This window comes from Manis javanica, chromosome X (genome assembly GCF_040802235.1).
Source record: "Manis javanica isolate MJ-LG chromosome X, MJ_LKY, whole genome shotgun sequence".
Lineage (NCBI taxonomy): Eukaryota > Metazoa > Chordata > Mammalia > Pholidota > Manidae > Manis > Manis javanica.
This window is the reverse complement of record NC_133174.1, coordinates 96,592,744-96,608,748: the sequence shown is the minus strand read 5'-3', so window position 1 is coordinate 96,608,748 and position 16,005 is coordinate 96,592,744. Positions and strand designations below refer to the sequence as shown.

The following is a 16,005-nucleotide window of genomic DNA, read 5'->3' as shown; positions in this document are numbered from 1 at the left end:
TTATTTTGGTATATCTGTTACAGTTAATGAACCAATATTAATGTATTATTATGAATCAAGTACATAGTTTGTTCAAATTTCCTTGCTTTTTACCTGATTTGTTTCTGTTCCAGGACCCCATCCAGAATACTACATCACATTTATTTGTCATGTCTTCTTGGGCTCCTATTGGCTGTAAAAATTCCTTAGGCTTTCCTTATTGATGATGACCTTGGCAATGTTAAGGCATATTGGTCAAGTATTGTTTAGAATGTACTTCTATTGGAGTTTTTATGATTTTTAAATCATAATTAAACTAGGGTTATGGCTTGTTTTCTTTTGTGAGGATACAACATAAGTACCATTATCATCACTTCATATGAAAAGTAAATATTTCCATCATGACTTGTCACTGTTGATACTGACACCGATCCCTTAGGTGAAGTAGAGTTTGTCAGGCTTCTTCACTGGGAGGTTGCTCTTTCTCCCAACCCCCTTAGCATACTGCACTTTGGGGAAAGAAGTCATGACACTCAGCTACACTTTAAGGTGTAGGGATTTAGGTTCCCCTTCTTTTAGGGCAAAGTATGTGTATAAATTATTTAGAATTCTTATGCAAGAGAAAGTGGTCTCTTCTGCCCCATTCTTTTATTTATTTAATATTTATTTATATCAGTATGGAACATAGGTATGAATTTTGTACTTTGGGTTACAATTCACTACTAATTAATTTGTTATTCCAATTGCTCCAGCTTTGACAATCGGGGCTCTTTTGGTTGGCTGCTGTACCACCTTAACACATCCCCATCTATATAGGGATTTTTTTTAGCACTTCCTTATTTTCTAGAACTGCAAGATGCTCCAGACTCAGGTTTTGCATCTTTTTCCCATTTCCTGAATGAGCTATTTGTTCAAGGAGCTCTGATTCTTTTTATTAGAGAATTGTTCAAACAAGATCTGGACATTAGGTGTTCTCATTGCTACTCTGGTATCATTTCTTCTAGGACCTCACAGATGAAAAAGTGATTCAATATATGTGTGTCATCAAACCCTTTATACACACACACTGATAAATGTTTCTATATTTAAACATTTATATCTATATGTGTATTTTGTTTTTTTATTATTTCTCTCCAGATATCTTCCTAATCCCTTGTGATTCTTTTTATGACCATTGGATATTTAAGAGTGAGTAGTTTGATTTCCACATATTTGTGGGTTTTCGTGTTTTCCTTCTGCTATTGATTTTTAGTTTCATTCCATTGTGGGTGAAGAAGGTATTTTGTGTGACTTCATCTTCCTAAATTTGTTAAGACTTGTTCCGTGGGCTTCCTTGGGGAACGTTCCATGTGGATTCTGCTGTTACTGAGCTGAGTGCTCTGTAATGTCTGTTACGTACAATTGGTCTGTCATGTTGTGGAAGTCATCTGCTACCATGTCGATCTTCTGTCTGGTTGTTTCATACTAGGTATGGAAGCCCCTCTTATTTTTGTGTTACCATTTCTTCTTCCTGTGTGTCGAACATTTGCTTCATATATTTGGGACTGCTTATTTTCGGTGCACATATTTTTTTTGTATATATTGAGAAATGATCAGCACAATAACTTTATGTTATGGAAAGGATATTGGCTTTGTAATCAGACTTGGCTAGTAGCCCTGAGGCTCTATCACTTAGTGCTATGTGATCTTGGTCATGGAAGTCCCCTTTTCTCAGCCTCAGTTTCTGTCTTTACAATAAGAGGGAGCTGAACTCTAGCAATTGTTTTTAAACATTTCTGGTCAGAGTCTATACTAAGAAAAACATTGTACATCACAATCCAATATACACATATACATGCCAACAAATCTGAAACAAAAGTATTATGAAGCAGTCCTTACTCTTACTATGCGTGATATACTGACATTTTCTGTTCTTTTTCATACTTTTAATTGATGACTGTGACCCAATAATTGACTTCATCACCTCATTAATGCTTTACAACCCACAATTTGCAGAACTCTGAATTAGAGGGTATCTAATATTCCAGCACTCTGTTATTTTTGTTATACCTTCTTTTAAAATAATAGTAACAATACCTAGCACTTACTGAACTCTTGTTATGTGCTAGACACTTGGTATGTGTTAGTGTTTTAAGCACTTTATTCATAATAACTAAGTTTTCAACAACTGTGATTACTTTTATTAGTGCAGTTTTAAAGTTGAGGAAAATTAACATGGCTGATATTTGTACCAAATTTATAGTGGACCACAAAATAAATTTCATGATGTATTTATGTGTGTTGAATATCTTAGAACATAGCCATTTTGTACAATGATTATCTTGCCTGCTTTTACTATTTTAAGCTCTGGGGGGCACTATAACAAATTGTGGGGATCTGAGGGGAGAAAAAAATGAATAACGTATTATTGGGTCAAAAACTTTTTTCTCTTACTCTATTGTGTAATTAATCTTAAGCAGGTTCTTATAATATAATACTACATCAGGGGACATTCATATGTAGGTGTGATAACTACTCAAGTAGATATCTTGGGGAGATATATTATAAGCAGATTGTTGGTAGAGCAATACAAAAGACACCAAACATGTGCCCTCAGTCACCGTATATCTGTATTGTGTGAAGTATTGTAAAAAAACAAAACAGAAACATGGGTGCTATTTCCTCCCAATTCCAGTAATTATCCAACTGCTTAGAACCATCGCCAATATTCATCTTCTATGAATTAGCTGGAAAGCCCCAGAATATGATGATACAGTATTATTAGGTATCAATTCCACTGAATATATAGTGTGGGAGAGGTGATGGAGCAGATATGGAAGATTTCAAACCAGTTCTTCTTGGATAAACAATAGAGGTAGTTGATATTTAATGACTCTGGCAGTAAATCCAATAAAAATCTGTCATTTCCTTTTTTCATTCACTACGATCTGCTAGATTCTTATTTTAGCACTGGAGATTCAACAGTTAACATAAAGTACCAAAACTCAGGGAGCTTACTTATTGTTTGTTTTCTAAGTTTGGATTTTTGTTTATTGTATTGTTTATAGAGAGGACACATACATATATTCCCTTAAGTGGAGAGGAAGTGGGAATTATATGTTTTATTTATTTGAAATACTAGATGCTATTTATGCATAACAGTAGTGAAAGAACTATGGGAAATTCTAAAGAATAAATCAGTTCTGCTCTTAAAAGGCTTAAATTAGTTAAATTAGTGGTTTCCAGCAAGGGGTGATACTGCCCTCCCCTCGGGGAATATTTGTCAATGTCTGAAGATATTTTTAGTTGTCACAACTTGTGGGGGAGGGTAGTGCTACAGGTAGCTAGTGGGTAGAGGTCAGAAATGCTGCTAAACATTCTCCAGTGAACAAGACATCCCCACAACAAATAATTTTCTGGCCCAAAATGTCAAGAATGTCAAGTTGACAAACCCTGAGTTAGAGAGACAAACTATATACATTAAATGTTTTGTTTTAATCACAGTATTTAAATTTTGTTCATCACAGTATTAGGTGACAAATGGTAAATGAGTGATGTAACAAGGTGACAGAGATAAGAGAAACATCATTCTAGAATGAAATGTTTATCGATAGAAATGTGGCTCAAGCTGAAGTATGTCCCTCCTGCTTGAGATAGAGAAAAGCCTACAATACTGCTACTTTCTGACTTCATCTCCTGGCACTCTCCCCCTCACCCCTCCACTCCAGCCAACTGGCTTTTGCATTTCTTTGGAAATATCAAGTATTCTTCTGCTCTCAGGGAATCTGCTCTTGCTGTTCCCTCTCACTCAACTGCCCTTTCCCAAGATACCCACATACACACTTCCTCACCTCCTCAGGTCTCCGCTCTGTTCAATCTCTTACTGAACCCTTCTTTAATCATACTCTATATAAAATATTAACTTCTGCCCCCTCAGCTGCCTTTCCCCTTATTACGTTTTTGGTGTCCATAGCAAGACCTTGCCTTGCCCAGAGCAGGCACTCAAGAAATATGTGCAGAGTGAGTGAATTAGTTAAAGATTAATAATGGGAAGGTTCTTCATCCTAGGCTATGAGAAGAAGCTTGATAAAGGAGCCTGACTACTATTATCCCCAATGAGCTAAAACAGTGCTGCCTCATACTAGGTACTTCATAGTAAATGAACAGTCATGAAATAGCAAAGGGAGATTAATCACAACAAGTCTATAATCACCTTTGAAAAGTATTCACAGTGAAAGGGCAAGCTCCCAGATTCTATTTTAGCCAATTGGGACCCGGAACCTATTTCACCCAATCGGAGCTTGGTCTCTCTCCCCTCCAGTCAGCAAGAAGTATACCCACCACCCCTAGACCCTGCCAATTGACCAAAGCCACGACTCATCACCCTCCCAACTACCCCCAGGCACAGCCAATCAGCCAGAGCCACGGCCATCACCCTCCCAAACCGCCCTGGAAACCCATAAAACCTTTGTTCTGGGGAAAAAGCGCTCTCTTTCTCTGGCACCTGGCCACTGTGTTGGCACGGGTGTGAGATTGAGCTCTGGCTAGCTCGAATAAAGGCTCTTTTGCTTTTGCATCCGTGTTGGCTCCTTGGTGGTCTCCTTGGGATTCGCGACTTTGGGCACAACAATAGGAAACTTACCACATTTTGTGTATAGTCTCACATCTAACTATTAATTCCGAGTATTCTTACAGCTTTTTCACTTTACATTTGTTCCATATACATTCTTTGTAGTTTAGGAGTGGTTTCTGAAATTGCACCCTAGCTGTATTTTAAGCCAGGTATCCTTTAAAACTTAAGTACATTTTACGAAGTCTAATCCGAAGGCAGCTCTTTACCAAGCCAGTTCTACAATTTTTTGTTTTCATTTGCAGTACTCACTAATTCACCAACCGTGCATTCAGCAAAATACTTTTAGGGAGGACTTTCTGGGCTAGGCTGTGCATACGTTATCTGGTTTTGTTCATACTAAAGGAAACCCATATTATAACATTCAGTGATACATACGTGCACTATATATCAGAGCACAGGAATGAATGTACATACACATTCAATATATATTCACTATACCAACTCTGATTTACTTTCTGTTGGTGGTCCATGGCTCAAACCCTCAAACCCCTGAGCTATGACTACTTGCACCCCGCGTACGTCCACCTTCTTTTCTTCCATTGCCTTTCGGCGTCCTCCCTTCTAGAAGGGCCACGAGCGCTCCTTCCCCTCCCTCTTGCTACGCTTCTGGACCCAGGGCGACCAGTGATTTTCCTGCTACCCCTCCCGTGGCAATCCCGCGGGCACCAGAACCGAGGACCTGCTACGTAACCGCGCTCGTGGCTGCGTAGTAACAGCGCCGGAGCAATGGAAGTGCGCCGATCTGGGGGCGGGGCTAGAGATTCGACGCTCACTCGCGAAACGACGTGCAGCCCCCTTCGGGGGAGGAGCCTTTTCAGTCGACCAGGCTGAGTAGCGATCGTCGCCCAAGCGCGCGGTTTCTTACTCTCTCGCTTTGAACTGGGAAAATTCGCTTTGGGGGAGTGAAGAGGGTAGTCAGTGGCCTGACGATCACGTCTGGTGAGTTAGGCCAGCCTGAAGCCAGCCCCACACATGCTAGGCTAGACCGGCCGAACCGTGAGAAAAGTGGGGCTAGCGTCCCGGGAGGGGTGATCCGAGGGGCCGGGGCCCAAGGGCCCAAGTCCTGGATCCGAAATGTTCTTGAGCAAAGAACGGACTCACCTCTCCAGTGGATCACCCCTTCGGAGGTGGTGCCTGTCGCTGTGCTGGCTGTCCAAAGGTACCTGTTAGGGGATGAGCCACGCGACCGGATACCGAAACCGCCTCTTTACTGCTTTGATGTGACGATCTCCGACAGGGTGTACCAGCAGTGCTACCTGGTCCCCAGCCTAAACGATCTCGTGTACAAAAATATTCTGAATGTTGGCATAGAAATGAGAATTTCCAGAGTCTCGTGTCTTTACAACGAGAGAACAGGCCAGGGGATCCTGTGCATAGATAGCGTCCACTGTGGGAAGACCTTGGACACTATTTCCTTAGAAACTCCCCTTAGAAATAGTGCGCACGAGGAGATACAAAAGAGGCCTTGAAGGGGCGGTAGGAGTCTTTTACCTGGCGCTGTGGAATAAGGAAGACCCGTATGGAGATATCCGGCTAAGGAACAAGAAACCTGAGGAACACAGTTGTTATGGTAAGGAATTAAGAGGCAACAACGGAGGGTTAAAAAATTGTTTTTAAGAGCCTGGCGTTAGTGGGAAAGGAAAAGGAGGTGCTTTGGTATTGTTGAAGTATTACAAGCCACGAGTGGTAGGAGACAAGTTTTCCTGAATAACAGAGAGGCTAATGAAATTTGCACAGCCCCAGGCTGGCTTTTATGCCTGAAACAGTTTACATCTGATCTGGCACACATCCTTATTTGCAGTCAGTATTCCGCATGTGTTCATTATGTTTTTGACTACAGTGGAATTAGTCGTAGTTTCATTGCCATTCCATTTGTGGAAATAGTACTTTCGGTGTTGGTTGGAGAGTGCGTAGATTTGAATAAGGCATAAAAGTTGTAAATATTTGTGGGTTTTGCATGTTTTAAACCTTTTTTATTCAAAAAGGATGTTTCTTGATTTATTCTTTAATAGTTTACATTAATGAAATGCCATTGTGTCTTTGAGTGTAGCATTTATGTAAATAGTGCCTTTTTGAATGTGTGATTTCTGCGGGAAGGCTTAGAATTCTCATGTTTTTGTTTCTTATTTCTTAGCACGGGTAGTAGTGATCTGAGAAGCTCAATTCTTCGTCAGAAGTAGGAAGTTAACCTGAAAATGCCAGCTCATCATCAGCAATTGCTCTAAAATGTGTTTCATGTCTTAGAGATGAAGTAAGGGGAATGATAGTAACAACTGGCATGTATGAATACGGAATGTGGAGGAAATAAAATGCAAAAAATGAAAACGAAAGTACTGAAGGGAGAAAGATGATAATTTTCTACATTTACTGCTTTTTAGGTGGTTTTTTCCCTCATTATAGTCATAATGCTAGATCATAACCTTACTATGATGTGTAACAGCAACGAACCTGAAAGTGAAAAGAGGACTGGGTCAAAATGTGCAGTTAAAGTAATATCCAGTTATAAGGTGGAAAAGGTGTTTTAGAAATGTGTAGCCAAAGGTAATTTAAATAACTGAAGCTTTAAAAACAGGATCATCATTTCGGGGATGACATAACGGAATGATTTTTGTGTCAAGCATGGAGTAAGGCAGCCTGGCCATACTACTCTAAGTGTTGATCATTTTATTTTTAGAATTGGTTGTATAAATGAAAAATCAGTATGTAGAGGAAGATTTAAGGGGGAAATAATTTGTAAAAATATTTAATTTTTCTGATTATGAAAGTAATATCTATTCATTATTGAAACCATATTGTTCCTACAAAAATTAATATCCATGTGCTAAAAAATACAAACTACACATTTAGAAATATATTGAATTAAAAATGTAAGACACAAGTATAGTAAAATGACAAAATCTAGAAGTGGTGTATTGGTGTTCTTTCAGGTTCACTGTGTGTTTTAAAGTTTAAAATAAAATGCTGGGGTGGAGTGAAGGAACACTTTTACCTCCCCCTATGCCTTCAACTTTCAAAACTCCAAATTGTCAGCAGTTTGGTGTATAACTTTGAAAAAAATAATTGTATGGTATTGCATGATTTAGTATTCCCAGGATCCCAGGCATCTTTAATGTACATCCATACATATATTCTTCTGCCGTGTGGAGGCAGTGATTATATAAAATCATGCTCATGGGAATGAGTAATTTGTCATTATAGCAGTTATTTGTTTTTCAGGTTTAGAACCAGTGCTGAACATCATTAGGTTTTATACATATTTGTTCATTATGTTCACGTATTTCTGTTGAATGGATAGATTGCTGGAAGTGAAATTGCTGGTTATAGAGTATTGAATTTTTTATCTAATGGATGTTGACAAATCACCTTCTGAAAAGGTTGTACTAATTAACATTCCCATTTCCCCATATCATACTATTTTTAATTATGTCTTTTTGACTTTTTCTAATGAATTTCCAGGATTTCTTTGCTAATGGCTGTTACGTTTTTGTGTATGTATTGCAAGTTCTTCTCTCACACTGTCCCTTTTTTCTCTTTTGTTTATGGTGTGCTTTTTTGCTTTCAGAGCTTTCCTATTAAGGTATACTGTGTACACAGTAAAGTAGGAAAGTCTTACAAATACAGGTGAGTATATATCTATATACAGACACACACAAACACACATATATGTACACACACACACACACACACAGATTAAGATACAGAACTTTTTAAGCACGCCAAAAGGCTCCATCATGCCCTCTTCTGGTCAATAGCCTACTCCAAAAGTAACCAATATTATCATCTCAAAGCCAGGTTTTTAAAATGGAAGTAGATCATGTTTTAAACTCTTCTGCCTCAATCTCTCCAGTGACTCCATTGCACTTAGAAAGCGACGCAGACCTTCTACAAGGGTGCAGACGGCATTACAACCGTCAGCATGCTCTGTAAAGATGCCTGATAGTAAATATTTTTGTCTTTGCTGGACGTACCATCTCTGTTGCAGCTATTCAATTTTACTATTGCATAGTGAAAACAGCCATAGACAATACGTAAAGAAAGGGGTTTGGCTATATTACAATAGAACTTTACTTACAAAAACTGGCAGTAGGCCAGATTTGACTTGCGGGCGGGCCATAGTTTGCCAACCCCTGCTCTTCAGAATCCCCATCATTTTGTTTCAGAAAACCAGCTCTCTTTTTGATCCTCAGAACTCTAAGCTCTTTCCTGCCTCAGGTGCTTTGCTCTTACTCTTTCCTCTCTGTGGAATGTTCCCTTCCATCCTTAGGTTTTAACTCTAAGATATAAAACATATTAGAAAAGGGTTATTTAAACCTATATTGCCTCCCCTTTGTTACTACTACATGACCATTCAATTGCCCTTCATAGAATTTATAGCACTCTGAAATAATTCTGTTTTTTTCTCCTCCCAGAAGTTTATAAGATCTATGAGGGCAAGAACTCTGTTTTATTTTTTTTCATTGCTATGGGTCATTTCCTTTATACCCACAACAATGTCTGGCACATAGTAGGCATTCAGTGAGTGTTTATTGAATAAAGGAATGAATGAATGAAATTACATTAATGGATTTTCTAATATTGAACTACTTTTGAATCTCTGCTTGGTCATGGTTGTTATTTTTACATCTGAAAAACTACAGAAGTGAATTTCATCCACAGGTTTTGTATTTTTGGGGTGATACTATTTTATTCCAATTTAGGTGTCAGGTTAATTAATATTAGCCTAGTAGAATGGACTGGAAAACTTCCCTGTTTTTCTTGTATTTACAGAAATCATGTATTCACTGAAGGGTTGGTAGAATTTACCTCTAAAACTGTCTGAACCTAAAACCATGGCCCAGGATTGGTGGTTGGAAGAATGACTCCTTTTCAATTCTTTGTAGAAAAAGTAATGAAATGAATAATGCTTCTTGAGTCCATTTTTGAGAGTTAATATTTTACTAGGAAATCTCATTTCACCTAGGCCTCAAAGTTCTACAAAATAGTCTGTATTTCTTCATATCTATCTTTTTAGGTACATCCCCTTTTACATTCCTAATGTTTGTGTGTTCACCCTTTTTTATGATCAGCCTTGCCAGAGGTTTGTCTATCAGAGGTTTGTCTATTTTATTGCTTTTGAAAGAAAAGATTTTTGGCTCTGCTAATTAAGAAGTCTAGAGTAGGGAAATATTTTCTACTTTATTTTTACCATCATCTTTAGTTCCTTTTACTTCCCTTGTTCACATGTTTTTTTGTACTACCTTCTTGAGTTTAATGTTTGGTTTATTTTTGCTTGTTTATTTCTTTCAAAAGCTTTTAAAATTCTGAAATTTCATATGGGTACTGCTTAGATTTCATTTCTCCTCATTACCCTTATCTTCTGATTTTAAATTTGAGTTCCTCTTTAACCACCAAAATCTTAGAAAAAGCTTACATATTAGATATGAAGTTCCTTATTATACCAAGTTTTTGAATTTTAATTAAAATATTCCATATTCTTATTTTTTAATCTATTTTACTTGCCCATTTTCTCTGACAGGAATATTGGCTTCTCTTTATGATGGTGGTTTTGTTCATTTCTTCTTATAATTTTAAAAGTTTTTGATTTAGATGTTGTATACTGTGTAAAGTTTCATAACAGTAATATCTTGTTGGTGGATTTTACTCTATTAATATGGAATTTGTCTTTGTGTCCCTTTTGCCTTGAATTATATTTTTTCTGATAGTAGTATTTAGCACTTCCCCTGTCTTTTAGTTAACATTTAGGGCAATGGTTCTCAAATTGAGTGGGCATCCATATTATTTTAAAATCCAAAGTATTTTGAAATGAAAATTGCTAGCCCCTACTGCCAGTTTCTGATTAAGTAGGTCTGTGGTAGCGCCCTATAAGGCGCATTTCTAACAACTTCACTAGTGGTAATGATACTGGTGGTGCAAAGGCCACACTTTGAGAACAACTGGCTTAGTGTATGTATCTTTGTTCATCCCTTTATTTCCATTTTCTTTCAGGTTTGTCTCTTTTAAGAAACATATAGCTAAGATTTTGCTTTTTAACCCAAACCACTTGTTTTCCTTTTATGAGAGGAATTTAATCCAGTTAAATTTAATGTGATTAATAATGTTTGTATCTGTTCTTGCAATCCTACTTTATATTTACTATATTCCATCTTTTGTTTAGTTTTGCAGGATTAAAATATTTTTCCTTCTAGTGCTTTAGAAATTACACATTACATTCATAGTTTTCTAATGGCTACCCCTAATGTTTTACCCCTAATGTTTTAACAAAATTATTCAAACTTATACTTTTGTGACAATCTCCAGAATTATTCAGAATTTATAATATCTACCTCCCAAACAAGACGTTTAGAACTCTGCTTGGTTATGAAGCAGTTTGGCGTACAGCTATATTGGATTTGAAAGTATTTGATTTGGGAATTTTACATCATAAATGGCTTGGGCTCGCAGCCCCGGCAAAATTATAAAAAATGGTTGAAAATAAAAAAAACAGCCAAAGATATACCTAATATATACTAAACAAATGATCAATATGAGATAAAATATATGGCAAAACTGTAAGATAAGGCGAACAATATACATGATAAAAGTGACATTCCATCAATGAAGTAACAACTCTTAAATGTATGTACATCTAAAAACATAACCTCAAAAATGTAACTAACCTGGTATATCAACCAACTTAACTTAATTGATATTTATAGTACACTGTATCCAACAATGGCAGAATACATATTCTTTTCAAGTAAACATAGAATGTTTACCAAGATAGACCATATTGGCCATAAGACAAGTCTCAGTAAATTAAGAGAACCTAAGGGGAAAAAGTAAACCCAAATAAAAAAGATGGAACGATATTCTGTATGTCATCAACTCCAAGGTATCCATTTTTGCATATTTTAATATCTCTGAAATTAGAACACATTCTGTAATAAATTGTACATCGTTATTTAATTGGCACCCTCTTTCTTAGAGGTACATAAAATGATGGTGTTTTTACACTTCACAGCATTTTAGGACAATAAAATATAATAAAATTTGAAACAAATTACTGAAATATAAAACAAAAAAACAGAGAACAGCAAAACCTAAAGGCAGTTCTTTTAAAACATACACAATAGGGAAAAGTGTAGCAGTAGTGACCAAGAATAAAAAAGAAAACTACAAATAAAGTTGTAAAACAGAGAGAGTATAGAAGTTTCAATGTACTAATCATTTTAAAAATCACAAGAGAACAAATATTGTAATAGCACTTGTGCATATTTCTAAAAACATCCAAAACCGAACTATTATTTTTCATTGATGTATATAGGAGTCTACTTTGGATTAGAAAGACATGTAGCTAATTAATGATATCAGCTGCCTCTAAGAAAGGAAAGAGGGGAATGTGATCAGGAAGAGGGGAAAAAGGAAATTTAAACCACAACTTCAATGTTCTATATACTTTATTATTCATGTTTAATGTGAAGCATCCTGACATGAGCAAGCTAAATGCAAATAATTTATGAGATAATGGGAGAAATTTGAACAAAATACTTGATAATGTTTTAAAATTTTTATTTATTATAAATAATTTAGGAGGTATATCATGTTTATTTTCTTTTAAAAAGTCCTTATCTTTTAAAGACACATATTGAAGTGTTTATGAATGAAATGATATCTCAAGGATATTGTGGGGTTCATTGTACTCTCCTATCTACTTTTGTAGTTTTAAAACTTCCACAGTAAAAAAGTTTAAAGCATGAAAATATTTGAAGCAAAGACGCCAAAATAAAAGTCTGAAGATGTGTAATTCCAAGTGTGGGGTATACTGGCATTTACTATGCTATTCTTGGCATTTTTTCAGTTTTTCTATCTTAAAAAAGAAAGAATAAAAAGTAGGTTCAAAACATAGCATGTACAGGTGATCCCTGAACTAATTCTTAAAAGAAGAGTAGAGATTTGCCAAATTAGCCAATTATATACAGGCACAGAACAGTTTTCAGAGGTACAAAGATAAGAAATTTCGTGGAAACCTCAAGGAGCTGCCAACTGTTCTGATGTTGCTGGAGCATAAAGTGTGAGGCACGGAATAGTTTAATGGCTGAACAAATATTAAAGGTCAGCATCAATGGAGGACCTAATATGCTATATGAAGAAATTTGGGCTTTATTCTCTAGAAATTAAGGAAGAAATTTTGGAAGATATTAAGCAGTGGTTAGCATAATTTTATTTGAATTTTAATAGCTTATCCTGACCACTATGTGGAGGACAGTTTAAGAGAAAGAACTCCAGAGTCACAGAAGCCAGTAAATGATGACAAAAGCCAGGAATATAGCATAGATGCCTCATTTACCTACATCCTGTCTTAATTTAGTGGATTCAGTATTCTAGCTGGGTTAGGCAATTGTATTAATTTGCTACGGCTGCTAAAATATGCCACAGTCTGGTGGTTTAAACAAAATAAATTTATTTTCTCATAGTTCTGGATGCTAGAAGGTCAAGATCAAGGTGTCTGCAGGTTTGTTTTAGCCCAGTACCTCACTCCATGGCTTGCAGATGGCTGTCTTTTCTTGCTGTGTCCTCACATGGTTCTCTCTCTGTGCACACACATCCCTGGCCTCTCTGTGTATCTAAAGTTCCTCTTTATTCCTTTTTATGGCCAAAATACACACCCCACATTTTGTTTATCCATTCATCTGATGACGGACCTTTGAGTTGTTCCCTCTTTTCACTATTGCATATAGTGTTACTGTGAACATTAGTGAGCTGGTATTTGGGTCCCTGTTTTCCGTTCTTTGGGGCTTATACCTAGGAGTTAATTTTTGTTTATGGCATAAGATAGTGGTCTAGTTTCATTCTTTTGCATGTGGCTATCCAATTTTCCCAGTACCATTTGTAAAAGAGACTGTCCTTCCTCCATTGCATGTTCATGACTTTGTTATAAACTAATTGTCTGTATACGTGTAGGTTTATTTCTCGACCTCTCAATTTTGTTCCTTTGATCTATGTGTCTGTTTTGTTACCAGTACCCTACTGTCTTGATTGCTATCGCTTTGTAGTATAGTTTAAAATCTAGGAGCATGGTACCTCCAGCTTTGTTTTTCTTTCTCAAGAATGCTTTGGCTATTTAGGATCTTTTGTGGTTCCATACACATTTTAGAAAACTTGTTCTTGTTTTGTGGAAAATGTCACTGGAATTTTGAGGGATTGCATTGAATCTGTAGATTGCTTTGGGTAGTGTGGGCATTACAACAATAGTAATTCTTTCAATCCATGAGCACAGAATATCTTTCCATTTATTCATGTCTTCTGATTCTTTCATCCATATCTTACAGTGTTTAGTATACAGGTCATTCACCTCCTTGGTAAAAGTTATTATTTAGGCATTTTTATTCTTTTTGATGCAATTGTAAATGGGATTGTTTTCTTAATATTTCTTTCTGATAGTTTGTTCTTATGGTATAGAAATGCAACAGATTTCTGTATACTGAGTTTGTATCTTACAGCATTACTGTATTTGTTTATGCTAACAGATTTTTCAGTGGAGACTTTTGGGTTTTCTTTATATGGGATCATGTCAGCTGCAAAGAATGACAGTTTTACACCTTCCTTTCTGATGTGGATGCCTTTTATTTTATTTATTTATTTATTTATTTTACCTTACTGCAGTAGGTAGGACTTGGAATACTCTGCTGAGTATAATTTGTGAGTGGGCATTCTTGTCCTTTTTCTGATCTTAGAGGAAAAGCTTTCAGTTTTTTACTTTTGAGAATGTTATCTGTGGGTTTATCAGATATGGCCTTTATTATGTTCAGTTATATTCCTTGTATACCTATTTTATTGAGAGTTTATATCATAGATGTTAAATTTTGTCAAATGCTTATTCTGTATCAATTGAGATGATCATATGATCTTTCCCTTTCATTTTGCTAATATAGTTTATCATGTTGATTTATTTGTGGATGTTGAATTATTCTTGCTGCCCTGGAATAAATCCCACTTGCCTAAGGTGTATGATGCTTTAGTGCTTTGTTGAATTTAGTTTTGCTAATATTTTGTTGAGGATTTTTGCATCTATGATCATCAAGGGTAATGACCTATAATTCTCTTTTTTATGGTATCCTTGTCTGATTTTGGTATCGGGGTAATGCCATCCTTGTAAAATAAGTTTGTAAGTGTTCCCTTCCACAGTTTTTTGGAAGAGTTTGAGAAGGGTATGTATTAAATCTTCTTCAAATGTTTGGTAGAATTCCCCAGTGAAACCGTCTGGTAATGTATTTTTTTGCAACGGTTGTTGGAAGATTTTTGATTACTGTTTCCACCTCCTTACAAAAATTGATCTATTCAGACTTTCTATTTCTTCATGACTCATTTTTGGTAATATGTGTATTTCCAGGAATTTATCCATTTTTTCTAGGTTGTCCAATTTGTTGGCATATAATTATTCATATTAGTAACTTACAATACTTTGTGTTTCTGTGGTATCAGTTATACCCTCTGTTTCATTTATGATTTTATTCATTTGAGCCCTCTTTTTTGATTCGTGAGTCTAGAAAAAGGTTTTGTCTTTTTTTTTTCATTTAGAACAAGATCTCTTGATTTTCCCTGACTCTCTGTGTTTGTTTCTATATATTAGGCATATCAGCTACCTCTCCCAACCTTGAAAGATTGGCCTTGTGTAGCAGATGTCCCATAAAACTCAGAAGCATATGCCCACCAACTACCAGTGTCAGGCCCTCAGTGTGTGTCTCCTGTGTAAGCTTTATGAGCCTTCCTGCTATAGTGGGGCCATGGCTGCAGTGTGAGGGTGAGCAGGACTCTCACCCAGCCCAGGAGCTGCCTCAGCACAGGGCTGGGTAGGGCTGTGGGGGGTGCACCCTGGTGACAACAGGCTAGAAAAAGAGTTAAATAATAGTACCTGCCAGTGTCAGAACAACCAAAGTCAGAATTAGATTGCAGAAATGGCACCTGCCAGTGTCTTCATCCTCACAGAGAGTCCCATGAAGTTTGTGCCTCTCTAGCAGACACACTACAAGATTAATAAGTGGGCCTCATTCACGTATTGTCTAGGTGCATTTCAAACTGGTGTTTTTGCACTGAGTCCCAGTGTGTTAGGTGTGCATGAGCCTTTTAGGAGTAGGTTCTTGGTTCCCTACAGTTCTGTGGTTTTCCTGGATGTAATCCACATTTCAAAACCAGGCATTTTAGGAGTTTATCTCTCCTGTGCAGGATCTGGGGTGGGGTGCCTGAGTTAGAGAACAGACCTTTCCCTTCTCAGGGAAAATTTCATATTTATGAGATCCCTCCTGATTGTGTATAACCACCACACCTGGAGTGGGTTGGTTTTTTATTGGCAAGACTCTTTCTCTGCCTCTCCTCCCCATTTTGATGTCGCCTTTTTATCCTTTCTCATGGAAGCTCTGTTCATGCAGTTTTCAGAG

The 16,005-nt window shown here is 36.8% G+C and overlaps 1 long non-coding RNA gene across 2 annotated transcripts in view; it reads left to right on the top strand.

The window, feature by feature from the left end:
* The first annotated feature begins 5,382 nt into the window (after window positions 1-5,382).
* The window catches only part of LOC108392645 (uncharacterized), a 37,477-nt gene continuing 26,854 nt past the window's right edge, over window positions 5,383-16,005 (top strand). Inside the window, exon 1 of one of the 2 annotated variants that reach the window (XR_001852070.3) lies at window positions 5,383-6,161. This is a non-coding gene — a long non-coding RNA (uncharacterized lncRNA). The remainder of the gene's footprint in view (window positions 6,162-16,005) is intronic. The other variant, XR_001852069.3, reaches the window with a different exon arrangement.